This window comes from Rhinolophus ferrumequinum, chromosome 5, assembly GCF_004115265.2.
Source record: "Rhinolophus ferrumequinum isolate MPI-CBG mRhiFer1 chromosome 5, mRhiFer1_v1.p, whole genome shotgun sequence".
Taxonomy (NCBI): Eukaryota; Metazoa; Chordata; class Mammalia; order Chiroptera; family Rhinolophidae; genus Rhinolophus; species Rhinolophus ferrumequinum.
In genome coordinates, this window is record NC_046288.1 from 60,836,951 (window position 1) to 60,849,133 (window position 12,183).

General features: G+C 38.3%; 1 pseudogene; it reads left to right on the forward strand.

Annotated features, from left to right (window-relative positions):
• LOC117022109 (deleted in azoospermia-like) overlaps positions 1-9,679 on the forward strand; it is a 52,258-nt pseudogene extending 42,579 nt beyond the window's left edge.
• Positions 9,680-12,183: the final 2,504 nt, after the last annotated feature.

Here is a 12,183-nt window from a genome sequence, read left to right on the forward strand (position 1 = left end):
GGAAGGTCCTCTGCCCATTTTTCAATTGGGTTGTTTTTGTTGTTGAGTTGTATGACTTCCTTGTATATTTTGGATATTAGCCCCTTATGGAGGCACTGTTTGCAAAAATCTTCTCCCATTCAGTTGGTTGCCTCTTTATTTTGTTGATGGTTTCTTTTGCTGTGCAGAAGCTTTTAAGTTTGATACAGTCCCATTCATTTATTTTAGCTTTTACTTCTCTTGCCTTTGGAGTCAAATTCATAAAATGTTCTTTGAACCCAAGGTTCATATGTTTAGTACCTAAGTTTTCTTCTATGCAGTTTATTGTTTCAGGTCTTATACTTAAGTCTTTGATCCATTTTGAATTAATTTTGGTACATGGTGACAGATAGCAGTTCAGTTTCATTCTTTTGCACGTGGCTTTCCAATTCTGCCAGCACCATTTATTGAAGAGGTTGTCTTTTCTCCATTGTATGTTTTTTGCTTCTTTGTCAAAAATTATCTGTCCATATTTATGTGGGCTTCCTTCTGGGTTCTCAATTCTATTCCATTTGTCCATGTGTTTGTTTTTCTGAAATCTATGTAACTACTAACAATTGTCACCCCAATAAACTTTAATTTAAAGGAAAAAAAAGATTACACAGCCAAGAGTGGGAGTGAGGTGTCATAGTGAAAAAGGGGAATTAAATAACAATTAACCTACCTAGCACTGGAAACCTTTAGCCCCTTTGCCCACCCAGGTCCCAGACACTGGCAGCCAGGCTTACACACCTCCCAGCAGGAGACTAGGATTCTTGGGGAGGATATTTACCAGCCTGAAAGAGAAGACTTTGGCCTTAGGAAACTGGATGGCAGCTGTCAAGGGAGGAAGGAAGGCTCACTTCTCACTAAATATCTATTTATTCTTTGAATGGTTACCATGTGCATGTATAGCCTAATAAAAACAATAACTACATGAATATTTAAAACATGAACAATTTAAATACATAAACATTTAAACTATGATGAATGTCTCAAAGAAACATAAAAAGATACTGAGTATGTGGAACAAGAAAGGGATGCTACAACAAAAGAAAATTTCTAAGACCAAAAGAAGCTATTGGAGATGAAAACATGATCACAAAAGTAAAATGTGATATGATAAAAGTTTCCAGAGAGAAAAGCAGATTACATAAAAATGCTTGGGGATCAAAGTGTCGTCTCAGCAGTAAAACTAGGCAATGAAAAAATGTTTTCACAGTTCTGAGGGAAAAGTTTTTCCTACCAAGAATTCTTTACCCAGTCAAATTAATGACCATTTGAGAAAGTAAAATAAAAATATGTGCAGTATCAAAACAAATTTACTTCCCATAACCTTTTTCAGAAAGCTTCTATAGGATGTAATCCAACAAAATGAGAGTAAAAATCAAAAAGAAGACATGATTCAGAAAAATAGTAGACCCAACATGGGAGAAAGACAAAGCCCTCTCTAGGGTGTTGATAAAGGAAATTGAGTGTGTCACCTGAGCCAAATATTTAATTGCGAAGAAAGATGATCCAAAGCTCTTTTTTCAATTTGGCATGGTGACCAGCAACATTCAAAATGGTGGCCACTATCACAGTCCAGGACCCTGAGTGATGAAAATGTACAGAGCCTTCCTATAATTAACAGGCGGTGTGAGCAAGAAATAAAACAGTATTGGTTTTTTAGCTTATTTGTTACTAGCCTAACCTAACTGATAAACACGGGAAGGTAGTCATTGTCTGGCTAGCAACCTATCAGATTCATTCATTCTCTCTTTCTACCTTCCTCCCTCCTTCATTCTCACTATTTACTGTTTAGTCTAAAATAAATAATAATTACATGGCACTAGACACTCAACCGGAAGATAACATGCATCAGAGATGGTCATGTGCATGCTGATGAATAGATATAGAAAGACAGTCTGCAGAGAATATATACGATTCTGATTTTCTCTGCAGACTGAATAGATAGATAGATAGATAGATAGATAGATAGATAGATAGATAGATAGATAGATAGATAGATAGATATAGATAGATAGATGATAGATAGATAGATAGATAGATAGATAGATAGATAGATAGATAGATAGATAGATAGATAGATAGACAGATAGACAGATAGAGGTATAGGTATAGGTATAAATATAGATACAGATATATTCACATAGAGATGGCACCCTCATGGGGACCAGAAACGAGTAACGACATGACAATTTTGTGGTTCCTTTGAGATGGGTTGTACTCCCTATATTTTATTTCCAAGAGAAATCATTATATTCTCTCAGCAAGCCTTTTTACTATTGAGCTAGTCTGAATAGTTTTACGGCTCTTGCAATAAAAAGGACACTAATTAAAAACTGGTCTTGGACCAGAGCAAGGCACATGGTGCCCAGGACCAGTACAGATAGCATATTGCTAAGAAGGAGAACAGGGAGAGATTAAAGGGATAATCACTTGCTCCACAGCCCAGAAGTTAAGTCAAACAATGCAATTGCCAATGGCAAACTCAGTGAGTCCACAGATAAGCTTCAGTGAGGATGTTATATCATAAGGAATGTTCATTGCCTGCTTGATGAAAGAGGAAAGAAACTGCTCATCCTCCAAATTAAACAAATGCTGGTATTCTATGGAGAAAATATCAACATAAAATATGTCATCAATGAAAAATGTTTATATGGAGAGATCTTAACTCAAGAGAATGTACATTAGGCCCAATCATAGTTCATCTGGTATAAACAAGTGCTGCAGGGAAAACTAAAGCACCTGCATGCACATTTGATTACTTAACCAGGCCTTTTGTCTAGTCTGTCAAACCCCTCTGTTAGAAAACCCTCTTTCTGACACAATAAGAGAACCGGTTTTTCAAATGAATGTTCTTTTATTCCAAAGAGCGAGCCAGGACTCATACTCACCATGTGTGTCACCATCTCCTTTCAGGAGACAGTTGGTGATTACTGCTGGGCTTTGCTCTGGAGAGGGTTTGCCCCTGCAACTTTCACTGATTTGTTTAACCAGCAGTGAAATGTGATTTACATGCCTTTCTCCTAAGGTGGTCTTCTCTAAAAACCACAGCAAAATGATCATCTGCAAGCTGAGCTTGTGGTAAATGAAAGCGGGTCCCTTCTTTTCTAAAGCAGAAGGTCTAATCCTGCCGTCTTGATTGCTTTCCTAATTAAAGACTCCAATCATCGCCACAGTACTCAGTGGTGGCAAGAACTCTGGAACTGGTTATGTACCTCATCCTCGTCTTGAACCTCCTCATTTAAACACGACACAGAGCAAACTCAAACCCACACTATCACAGGTACTGAAAACTGCACTTAAGTGAGAGTTTTGTTCCCCTTTCCATTTGTTCTTTCTCCCCACTAGACTTTTATCTTTCTCACGATTATGTCATCAGGAAAATATGCTCTTTTCTTTCAATTAAAAAAAACACACAAACTTAGCCCAAAATACTAGTATCATATCCTATGAATAAATTATTGAGGAAAAACAAAGCAACCCAGATCCTAAAATCACAAGGGACTTTGTTTTCTCAGCTCATTTCTCAAATATAGGATGAGTGGAGACAAGGAAGGTATGCATCACAAGCAGATTCCCTCCCACCCCCATCCCCATTTGGCTGGAGAGTAGACAGATGCAATTCTACCAAGAATATGAAAGTCTTAATAATAAGATAAGAGATGAAGACCACTCTTTCCAGGAGAAAAATTTACAGAAAAATATCAGCACTTCCCAGAAGACCTCATCTTAAGAAACACTAGCCTCCATCTGCCCACACTCTTCCTCTTGACCATATGGAAATCTCAGATTCCCCTGAAGATATGCCTTGGTCCCAGGTACTACGCCAACTCAAATCTGGGAAGAAGAAGAGGGAAAAAAAAAATTAACTGAAAACCAGATATAAAATTTAGTACTTTGTGATTCACTACAATGTTTTGCAAATATAGGGTTTTACATGATCCTTCTCAGAAAACAGGAAAGCAAAGTGAGAAAGAACAAAGGACCAAAGCCTAACTTCAGCTGGCAAGGCAGTAAGAAACAAAGAGAGAAGCACATAGACCTCACTGTGAACTGGGACTCTGACATCTTTAAGATGCTATGTGTCATCCAGGTCTAAACCCATCCCAACCAGAAGGAACAAGGTGATATGGCTACTGCTGAAGAGGATTACGAAGGTGACAAGAGTCTCAGCTGTGAAGAAGCCAAGATCCACCAGCCAACCTTGGAGATTAAGGAAAGAGGGAGGCAGAAAGCACATCAGCTCTCTGCCTACCCCACCCTCACCCCCGCCCCCAGCAAAGTTCTATTGCTTCACTGAATAGCAGTATTATGATGCTAACTCAGCTGGTCCAGACAAAAAAGTCAGTGTAGAGGCTGAGAAATGAGGTTCAATTTCTGTAATTACTTACTCAGGCAAGAAATTATCTACCTACCTTTTTTTTTCCTCATAAAAAGCATGTGCAAACAAACAACGATAATTTCATTTTCATTCTCTCCAACTACCTCTGCATTTAGTTATTATACATTCAAGGTGTCTTCCATTGATTAAAAAAAAATACTGTAAACAGGGGCACTTTGTATTTTTAATAAGAGTCAAGATTTTTCCCTCTTCATTCTGGCAGGTTCTCACTTTCCTTCCCAACAAAATACACGAAACCATGGCGCAAATGATGCCCTAATGAAGGCCCCACAGAAACAGGAGCTCAGAAACACCCTCTTTTAGAGAATGTATATACTTATCTTACATCCTTGCCTTGTAGGCAGTAATAAGTCTTTCTCTAGCCAATTTTCTAGAGAAAACATTTTTTTTGAGAACCAATAATTGGCTAACCTGCCCAACATACAAGGTTTGACAATTAAGTTTGTGAACTCATTGCAACAATGTTGCTAAACTTTTTTAATATCAGAGGGACTATTCATTATGAATTTCTACCAACTGGACAAACAGTTAACCACATTTACTACGTGGAAGTGCTGAAAAGGCTGCATGAAAAAGTTAGACAACCTGAACTTTTTGCCAGTATTTCATGGCTCTTACATCACAACAATGCACCAGCTCACACGGCACTGTCTGTGAGGGAGTTTTTAGCCAGTAAACATATAATTGTATTGGAACACCCTCTCTACTCACATGATCTGGTCCCCAGTGACTTCTTTCTTTACCCAAAGATAAAGGAAATATTGAAAGGAAGACATTTTGACTTTCTTTCAGGACATCAAGGGTAATACAATGACAGCTCTGATGGCCATTCCAGAGAAAGAGTTCCAAAATTGCTTTGAAGGGTGGACTAGGTACTCGCATTGGTGCATAGCTTCCCAAGGGGAGTACTCCGAAGGTGACCGAAGTGATATTCAGCAATGAGGTATGTAGCACTTTTTCTAGGATGGGTTCGTGAACTTAATTGTCTGACCTCATAAATCAAGATCAAATCACACCTGATGGGACATATCAGAAAAATCAGGCATATTTGACTGGTTTATTTTCAAGGTCTTTATTGTCCAAATCACTGTCCATATTCATATATATATATATATATATATATATATACATATATACATATATATATACACACACACACACATATATATGTGTGTGCATACACACACACACACACACACACCACACACCTTGAACAAGAACCTAGGTAGGAATATATCATTTAACCTTGTTATATAAACATTCTAAAACATTTATATTTTACCATATTTTCAATCTTCAACATTTTATATTTCTGAGCAACACACACACTCTTTTGAGTTGACCTACTCCTAGTATGATTTCCAGTTTACAGATAAGGAAACTGAGTCAGCAAAAAAAAGGTTAAATCTATCATTGTCCTTCACAGTTAGGAGACTACTGTTGACAGTATTAAGAGAGACAACAGAACAAGTCAATTACTGAGCTGGATTAAACCTTCAAGTTCTCCTAGGTTTATGCTTGATCAAGGAACCACCTTGTCATTCCCACGTGGTTGCAGAGGTGGGTAAATTTTTATAATGTCACTGACTTTAAAGGAGTCCTATCTTTATTCAGTCGACCGTTTATCTTGGTCCCTCGTATTTCAGATCAGCTGTCTGCATATTTCCATGTTTTGAGTATACTCAAGAGCAAGATTGTAAAGAATACAAAAATAAATCAGTCCACAAAGATTATCAGCCCAAATGCCACTAGAGGACAAAAGAAACTGCCACAAGGAACAAGGGAAATTAACATTCTTTCCTATCCACCTGGCAAGAACTGAGATCAAACTAAACTTGTTGGCAAGCTCTGTTAACATGGAGGCATTGGGAGAGTACAGATTCCTCTAAAATATTCTGGAGCTACTAATACTGAGGATTTCAGAGATATTTTTATCATTTTTCATTCTCGCCCACTGACAGCATGTTTTTTGAGATGCTCCGTATTAAACTACTTTGAATTATTTCTGGAAAAAAAGGAATAAATTAATGGTTGGATGAATATTACAAAATGTACAAGCATTATAATCAGACAGACTTTGTCATTCAATACTACCTTTGACATTTATTAAATGGGTGACATTGCATAAGTTACTTAGTCTCTCTGAGCCACAATGTTATCATCTGTTTTTCAAAAATTGGATAATAATGGCTTCTCTTGTGATAATTAAAAGTGAATGTACATAAAGCACTTGATACACAATAGACATTCAGTAATTGGCCACTGTTAATTCAATCTTCTAGTCAGCCTGAATTGATACAAAAACCATTCTGTATCGAGAGAGAGAAAGAGAGAGAGAGAGAGAGAGAGAGAGAGAGATTCAAATTAGCCTGTCTTTATCACATACCAATAATTTCTGTTTAGGCATTTTGAAAATAGCTTGGGCCTGAAGGGACTACCAATAGATCAAAAACAATGTTAATATTTTTTTTTACCTCTTTGTGCTTAGAACAATACATTTCACCAATGCCTTTGGAAAAAAATAATGAAGTTCAAAATTTTTTTAATCTAATTCTCAGAGCTTATTGAGTGACTTAATGTAATACTCGAGCTTAAATTCTAGTTACTGTTAAATTTTTTTAAAGAAATTAAAATTTCAGGCATCTGGTCGAGATGGCAAAGTAGGTAAATGCTGTGCTCCTGTCCTCCCATATCCACCTTAAAATTACAGCTACACTAAGGACAACCATTATTGTCCTGTAATTGCCTGAAGTCTACCCGAACAGAAGTCCTATAACTAAGGATATAAAGAAGAAACCACCTCAAGACCAATAAGAGGGGTAGATACAAGGAAAAGTCTAGCACCACCCCCACTGGGAGGGATAACCCCCTTGAGGAGTGAGGGGTCCCAGCCCCACACCAGTCTCCCCATCCCAGGGTTCCAGTGCCAGGAAGATAAGTCCCTATAACTTCTGGCTATGAAAACCAGGGGAGATTTTGGCTGAGGGAGATGGAGGGCTGTTGGAGTCTCAGACACCCATCTTAAAGAGTTTGCACACGGACTTACTGGCTGATGGATTCACTCACTCTGAACTCCAGGGGTGGGGCAGCAACTCAAAAGGCACCAAGGACATATAGGGAGAAACTGAGTTGTCTGGCTGCAGGGCAAGGGCTGGAGGGGAAGCTTTCTCGCAGACAGAAGTGCTGGCAGATGCCATTGTTCCTTTATTGAGCCCTCCCTCCACCCAGCCTGCACACACAGTCACAGCCAGGTGCCAAGTCTGAGTCTCCATTAATCTGGCTATCACCGTTCACCCCACCCTGATAATTCCTTGAGACCCCACCCAACTGAACCTGAAGGCCCACTCAAGCTACTTTCAGTGACATTTCTATACAAACAGCCTGTCTTGGTCAGGCTGAGGAATTTCCTAAAATCTTTTAAAGGTTCACAAACTCCAAACAAGAAGCATCTGGCCTCAATGTGCCCCATACTTCTTGCTAAGCATCCCCAAGCCTAGCACTAGTGGAAACCAGCCTCAGTTTGCAGTTTAGCCTCTCCCAGGCACCTCCAAGCTCAGCATAAGAGACAACCATCTGCATATTACTTTGTAACTTGTACCAATTGGCCCTGAGCAGGAAACAGGCAGTAGCTGAACTTGGCCTGCAACAGAGCCCTTCTCAAAAGCCCCCAGAAACAACATACCTGGTTGCCAGCTTCAAACCACAGCAGACCAACCACCTCCACAAACAACACAGCCAAAGAGCAGACTGGGCAGCCACCATAGCCCTGCTAAAACAAATCCTGCTCCATAGGGTCAGCCCCTGCACAAGAGCTCCTCAACTGTAGTCATGGCCAGTCTTCACAATCAATTAGCCTGAGGTCTCAATCCCTCCCATTGATGTGCCAACAGCACTCAAGGCTCAACTACAACAGGAGGGCACACACAACACACACAAGGGACATACCTGCAGCACCTGGCTCAGGAGACCAGGAAAACTGTGCCACTGAGCCCAACAGGACACCTGCTACATAAGGCCATTCTACCAAGACTGGGAGACATAGCAACTCTACCTAATACATAGAAACAAACACAGGGAGGCAGTCAAAATGGGAAGGCAAAGAAACATATTCCAAATGAAAGAACAGAACAAAACTCTAGAAAAAGAACTAAACAATATGAAGACAATCAATCTACCAGGTGCAGAGTTCAAAACATTAGTTATAAGGATGCTCACTGATCTCAGGGAGAACTTCAACAAAGAGATAGAAAACATAAAAGTGGAGATGGAAAACATGAAAAAGAACCAGTCAGAAATGAAGAATACAATAACTGAAATGAAGACTACATTACAGGGAATCAACAGTAGATTAGATGAAGCAGAGAATCAAATCATCGGTTTGGAAGATAAGTCTGCTTCAAATTCTGAGATTCCAAACTCTACCATCTCCCAAGAGGCCAGAACCCAGTCCTCATCAGCTACAACCAGCCAATCCTACGTTTTACCTGAAGGCAAAATCATGCCAAAGACTGCTTTTCTTGGTGAAATAGATGTTAGGATGGATGAAACTGGAATTAGAAGAATCTATGCAAAGCATGATTCAATAAAAGAAGTGAAGATAATCAAGGATTCAACTGGTGTGTCCAAATGCTATGGATTTGTTCCCTTTTGTAATGATGTCGATGTGAAAAAGATAGAATCACAAACAAATTTCCATGGTAAAAAGATGAAACTGGTCCCTGTGATCAGGAAATAAAATTTATTTGCTTATCATGTGCAGTCACATCCTTTGTCTTTTAATCTTCCTCATGTACCACAGTTTCAGAGTGTCTGAAGCAATTCAAACACTGAAACTTATATGCAGCCTCCAACCATGATGAATTATATAACTCAATATGTTCAGGTATATCCTCCTTATCCAAGTTCACCAGTTCAGGTCATCACTGGATATCAGATGCCTATATATAGTTATCAGATGCTACCACAGTGGCTTTCTGGGGAAAAAAGAAGCTACATTATACCTCCGGCTCATACATCTGTTAACTAACACTGTAATGAAGTTGATTCAGGAGCTGAAGTTTTGCCATGTGAATGTCCAGTTCATGAAGCTATTCAATCCTCTGGAAATGGCCCACAAAAGAAATCTGTGGACCAAAGGATACAGATGGTGGTATCTTGTCTGTTTAATCCAAAGAACAGATTGAGGAATCTGTTGTTACTCAAGATGACTTCTTCAAGGATAAAAGAGTGCATCATTTTAGAAGAACTTGGGCAGTACTTAAATCTGTTTGATCCTCTCTACTAACTTTCTAGGCTCATGGAAAGTTGCTGGATTTTGAATATTAATTAGAGACTGGACATTTTCCACCACTATAGACATTTAGTTCTGAATATTGATAAATCACATTCAGACTATACAAGCTGTACTAGATTGTCTACTTTTTTTGTTTTTTGTTTTACATTGAAATTGTTTTTCATAAATATTTATTTAGAAACTGATTCTGTGTTGAAAGAAAAAAATAATTGAGAATGAAAGGAAAAAGTTTAAGATTTATCTGCAAGGATTTTTTTTAAATTGAAATTGACATTTTAATAGTTTAAAAGCAAATGCTAATTTTCAAAAAATTGTTTTAGAAAACCCACTATTTTGAAAAGTCATAAATGTTTTAGTTAGAATACAAGCGTTTCACTTCTCCAGCAAGTACCTGTGAATAGTACAATATTTACAATGTTGTGCTTTGCATTTATGATTTGTCTAGAAATTTATCACAAAAGCAGAGTTTTTTAAACTCCATTTTAATCAGTATTCAGAATTCAATATACAGTTAGCTGTATTGAAGTCTTCCTCATCTAAACCAAGTAAAATTGTTTCTAAAAGAGAAAAAAAGAAATTAAAAATTCCTCTATTAGAATGTGAGTCCCTAGATTCAGACCATTGAAGTTATGTGACATTAAACATGTCATTTAAAAGCTTTGAGCTACAATTTCTCACATGAGTAAAGAAAAGTTTGAAGTATTTTTCTAGTTGAACCATTTCCTTTTACCACATCATGCATTTTGTGCATTAATGATGGGTAGCACTGGGTAGGGAAAACTACTGAAATAAGAGAAAGAAACATAAAAAAAATAGGTTACTGTCCTTCAAAATTGAAATACGTTATGCAGGTCAAGCATTCAAGTTTTAAAATTCTATGGTTCTTAGAAAACAAGGATAGCATTATGTGTATCTTTTATCTTTTCCCCATCCCATCTCAACATAATATTTTCCCCATAGTAAATATTTAATAATGTTTTTCAATGAAGAAACAAACAAATGAACATGTAAACTTTGTTTTATATCTCAGCACTATAGTCTAATAGCCAAGGAGTTGTCTAGGACTGTGTTCTTCTTATATACTTTGATTCAAAAGCACACATACATATCCACCACAATTTGTCCCTGGAAACGTCTGCAGGATAATCTCATGAGAATAGAGGACTCTATAGAAAATAGAGATGGAGTGACATCAGCAGCATGGTGGTGTGAGAGAACATCCAGGCCAGGCCCCTTCAAATTACAAGTTGGACAGCTATATTTCAACAAAGGACTCCCTGCTCAACACACAAACACAACTGAGACATCATGCACTGAGACATCTGAAGGTGGGTGTATCTGAGCCAAGAGAGGCTGGACTGAGAGGGGAAAGGATAGACATAGAAGTTTAGTGCAGTCCTATGCTTGCAGCCCAGCAGATATGATAGCAGTGAAGGGTTGGGGTGCAATTCCCACTGGACAAACCAGAGGGGCAGAGACAGCAATCAGGTATGGATGATTGACACATATTTAGGCAGGGCCCAGGATCCAGGCAGAGAAGATGTGCAAAAAAAAAAAAAAAAAAAAAAAAATCACAGTACTCCACAGCCTGCCAGCACCAGACAAAGGATTCCACAGACACAGGAACATGACCACCCCTTCCCCACCCATTACAGTACAGCCTGATAGAGACAGTTGGATCAACTGAAACAGAGTGGCTTCCCTGAAGGCTTCTGGTTACAGGAACATGGCACTGGGAACTCACAGAAGACCCATAGCCAGTCACTTTCAATCCATGGGAGTGGTACCCCAAGACTAAGGTGACGAGGTCTTAAAGGGGATGCCCACCTCCTCAGGGGATATGGAGTGTTTTCCACGGCCAAGGTGACACCACCCCGCAGAGATCCCAGAAGCCCTAACAGAGCAGGTAAGAGATAAGAAGAACTTGAACTTCAACACCACCTACTAGAAAACAAATTATCAACCTGATCAACAGTGAAGTGTCAAATACTTAAAAAAAAACAGATCTCATTCCCACATATGCCCAGGCAGAGAAATAACAGATCAAGCACAATGAATAACCAAGGTAACAAGGGAATTCAGAAAGAAAATTAAAATTTTCCAGAAAATGAACTTAAAGACATAGAAGAATGTGATTTAAATGACAAAGAATTTAAGATTTCAGTTCTGAAAAAAACTCAATGAGATACAAGAAAACTAAGAAAGGCAATTAAAAGAACTCAGAAATAAAATCAATGAACAAAAGTAGTACTTCATCAAAGAGATTGAAACTATAACAAAGAGCTAAACAGAAATTCTGGAGATGAAGCACTCAATAAATGAGATGAAGAGTGAACTAGCAAACTTAGGAAATACAGCAGATCAGATGGAGGAAAGAATTATTGACATAGAAGAGAGAAATCTAGAAATGACTCAGGTAAAAGAAGAGAGAATTGAGAGTAAAAAAAAAAAAAAAGAAAATTGAAAGAACTCTATGAGAACT